The following is a 4339-nucleotide window of genomic DNA, read 5'->3' as shown; positions in this document are numbered from 1 at the left end:
ATACCCCAAACCTCAGCATCACGCAGTATACCCGTGTGACAAACCTGCATATATACCCCCAAATTTAAAATAAAAGTTGAAATTAATTTTTAAAAATATACTTATTAAATATCTATTAAATTGTTTTTTTGGTTTTTTTTGTTTTTGTTTTTGTTTTTTTTGAGAGAGAGTCTTGCTCTTTCACCCAGGCTGGAGTGCAGTGGTGCCATCTCGGCTCACTGCAACCTCCGCCTCCTGGGTTTAAGTGATTCTCCTGCCTCAGCCTCCCGAGTAGCTGGGATTACAGGCACCTGGCACCACTCCTGGCTAATTTTTTTTTTTTATTTTTAGTAGAGACTGGGTTTAATCATGTTGGTAAGGCTGGTCTTGACCTCCTGACCTCAGGTGATCTGCCTGCCTCAGCCTCCCAAAGTGCTGGGATTATAGGTGTGAGCCACCGCGCCCAGCCAAAATTAACTGTTAATGTAATATTAAACTATTATTTGTAATGCAGAAGGGCTTATCTAAAGTAAAACAGCTCAGTTATGTAGTAAAATCTCAGAAGTCTAAAATGTCTTGCTTATCTTTTTAAGATAAATAATTGTAAAACAGCTCAAGTAAGCAGCCTAATATCCACGTGTATATGAGTATGCATGTGTGTATGTGTGTGTGTGTCTGTGTGTGTGTAAGCTCATGGGTTTTTTCTTTCCCTTTTTCAGAGTAAATATGCTTTGAAAATTTGACATCCATGACTAAATGTAGTATGTTGCTTTGCTTCACATTTCATAATAGCATGCTATTTGATCTGATTTATTCTTATTGTCCAGCTCCAAAAAGTTTTTTCCCTCTGGTTCCATCAGTTAAGTCACACTTGAAGAACAAATTATATTGTGAGAAACACATGACTGGTCTTTTCTGTTTCTCCCCTGTCCTCCTTTTGTCATGGCCACAGCTCAGAATAAAAGAGTTCCACAGTGGCCAGGCTGGCATGGCAAGGCCAGAGGTGCTGGGACACCCTGACCAACATGGTCAAACTCCGTCTCTACTAAAAATACAAAAATTAGCTGGACGTGGTGGCACATGCCTGTAATCCCAGCTACTCAGGAGGCTAGGGCAGGAGAATTGTTTGAGCCTGGGAGACGGAGGTTGCAGTGAGCCAAGATTGTGCCACTGACTGCACTCCAGCCTGGCTGACAAAGTGAGACTGTCTCAAAAAAAAAAAAAAAAAAAAAAAAAAAAAAAGAAGAGAAAGGGCAGGGAAACACCTAGCAGCTGGCCTCACTTTCTCAGCAAATAAGTAATTCAGAATGCAAAGGAGTTTTTCAGGTGAGATTCTTTCAAGTGTGACAAAGCTCTTTAGAGTTTGAGAATCCTAAACTGTGTAGTTGTGCCATTGCTCTGCCATTGGAATGGCCAGCACCAGATATGGGCTGTTCCTACAGACTGGGTTCCAGAGTGAAAAAGACCGTGGACCACAGTGGCATCTGACCCATAGCCAGCATGGAATGTGAGCAAATGAATGATAAATGATCAACTTCCGTTGAAGTGAGACACTGAGATTTGGGGGCGGTGTATTATTGTAGCATAACCCAGCAAAAGCTGGCATGGAAACAGGAAACCTGGAGCTAAAGCCAAGAAGAGGTTGTGTGGTGAAAGTATCTTTGTCTCTTCAGAATTAACAAGGATTTAAGGATGTCTGTTCATAGACATGGCTGTTGCCATCCCGTCCCCCTCCCCTCTCCTGAGGACATGTTTCTATACAAGCCAGCAGCATCTTTTAAACCTCATAGTTTGTACCCTTTTACACTATGTTGTGGGAGTCAATGTAATTCCCACTCTGGCCCCTGCCCACCTGCTTGATGCTGGAGCCCTCTTTGTTTCTGTAAGGCTGGGCGGCTTCCAGAGCCAAATCTGGCCTTTACAGCCGCCGCCTCTTCCCTACGTGGGGTTCCGTTTAGGATCCTGGTCGGTGGACAAGTAGTGAACAAGACAGATGACAGATGCTCCAGGTTCACATCCAAGTTTTGGGGGGTTGAGAGCTTTTCCATTTGGATGTCCTTCTTTAAGAACAAGAAGGTAAAATTGTGAATACGGAATGAGATATGGGGTCTTGGTGGGGCCCATGCCAGCGAGGGGCCTGAAGCTCCTCATTAGCTTCCGATGTGGGCGTGGGGGAGTAGGAGCGGGCAGTACAGGAGGAAGTGACAGAAATTCTCAGGGGTGGGGAGAACTGTTGAAAATAAACAAGGAAGTGCAACAGGAAATGACTGGGTGGCTCCTTCAGGCTGGGTAGGACACTGCTGAATTTATCTGATAAAAATCCCCTCTCTGTGAGTTATGGAAAATGGCTTGCTGCGAGACCCCCTTCTTCCCCACATAACATTGATAAGAGTGACGAGTGACTGATGCGGCCGGGCGCTGTCACCAAAAAAAAAAAAAAAAGTGACAGTGACGGATGTTCCCCTCACTCCACCCCCACCCATTACCTAGGACAAAGCCAGACACAGATCCTCCAATTCCTATTCTTCGCCTCAATGATGAGCCAATCAATAGGAATAACACATATGTTAAGCAAACTTGGTGCGGCTCCTCTCCTCCCGCGAGGCTGAGGACCTTTGGCCTCATCTTAGCCTGAGTCAGTCCCTCCTGAGAACAGGCTGGCCACGGGGTCAACCTTCTCTGATCTAATGTCCTATGGAGGCACGTTCTCATCCCACTTCTCCATCCCAGTTCGTTCTTTCTCTCCCTTTCTTTCTCTCTTTCTTTCATTCTTTCTTTTCTTTTCTTTTTTTTTTTTTTTTGACGGAGTCTCACTCTGTCGCCCAGGCTGGAGTGCAGTGGCGCGATCTCCGCTCACTGCAACCTCCGCCTCCGGGGTTCAAACGATTCTCCTGCCTCAGCCTCCGGAGTAGCTGGGATAACAGTCGCGTGCCACCCCCGCCCAGCTAATTTTTGTATTTTTAGTAGAGACAAAAGGCCCCCAGGCTCCTGCAATTATGCTCCTCATAATGCCGCTCCTCCCTGAGTCCAGATTTGCTTTATATTTGGCAGTGGTCACAACAGCCCTCCTTGACAAGGAGATGTTTTAAACAGACCGGACTGTGATTTAAGGGAAAATGAGGATTCTGGGAAGTACTTTTGTTTTAAGAAAAATTTTTTTAGCTTAAAAGAAAAGAGAAAAAGAACTGTGGTGTGTGCCTATATTCTTGAGAGGAAGGAATGAAAGAAGCCAGAGAGAAACAAATAAGTCGTTAGGGCAAAGGAGACCGCGAATAACACCATGACCTGTAGGAGGTCCTGGAGGGGCTGAGGAGGTGTCGGCCGTCCCACATCTGTTCCACAGGTGGCATTTTATTGAGCACCGACTGTCCCCCATCCACTGTGCTCAGTGGCGGGGACTCAAGGTGGGCAAAACAGACACGGGCCTCGCCTTGCAGTCTAGAGGGAAAGACAGATTAATCATTTAAATATTTTGTTTCAAAGAATAGTAATGCATGCAGGCAAGGTCCAGGCCTGTGGGAGAGCGGGCTACAGGCCCACCTGCTATTTAGACAGTTACCAGTGGCGGAGGACCCGGAGGAAGGCGCAGTTTACTCGACATGTAAATAGGAATGGCCTTAACCAGCTGTGGGTGTGCGGACAGGGAAGGGAAAGAGGAGAAACATCTGCAGAGACAATGCCGGGCGCACAGCCCGTGGGCGGGGCAGGGGGTGCGGGGGAACCCGTGCCTTTGAAGGGCTGGGAAGGCCAGGGTGTGGCGGGAGGAGCCCGGGCCTATGGGACTGGGCCTGGCTACGCCAAGGTGGGGCTGACATGAAGTCCCCTTCATCCGTGGGGGGTGGCCCGTCCCTCTGGGAGGGGATCCCTCACAAGATGACTTCCCAGGTCGCGCCCCGAGGCGGCTCTTTGCGGCCCCCACAGAGATGACTTCCGGGCTCCTGGGCCCCGCGGCGAGGGGCAGGTGAGGCCCAGGGCTGGGTGAGGGCCAGGCCCTTCTAGGAATGTTGGTGCTCCCAGCCCCTAGCACGGGGAGACTGGAGAGGTTTCCAGGGGAGTGGCCCGAGTAGGTCCTCTCCTAATTCTGGAGCGGTCCGCTGGGCTGCGCAGTGGAGAGCCGAGGTGGCCGGAGGCTGCGGGGAGCCTGGGCGGCCAAGCACCATCTGCAATCAGGAGGTCCCGGGCAACTTGCAGGGCGCAGTTTTTGAAAGCGGGTGCGGCGTGCGGACCGCGGGCCCGTGGGGTGCGTGGGTTGGGCTGCGGGCTGTCCCTGGAGCGCAGAGTGGCCCTGGGGCCCGCACGCCCACTTGCTGGCGGGGGGGGCGCAGACATGGGCGGTCCCCCCAAGGGCGGTCTTCACGGG

This window comes from Symphalangus syndactylus, chromosome 2 (assembly GCF_028878055.3).
Source record: "Symphalangus syndactylus isolate Jambi chromosome 2, NHGRI_mSymSyn1-v2.1_pri, whole genome shotgun sequence".
Classification (NCBI taxonomy): Eukaryota; Metazoa; Chordata; class Mammalia; order Primates; family Hylobatidae; genus Symphalangus; species Symphalangus syndactylus.
Note: the sequence above shows the minus strand (reverse complement) of the source record.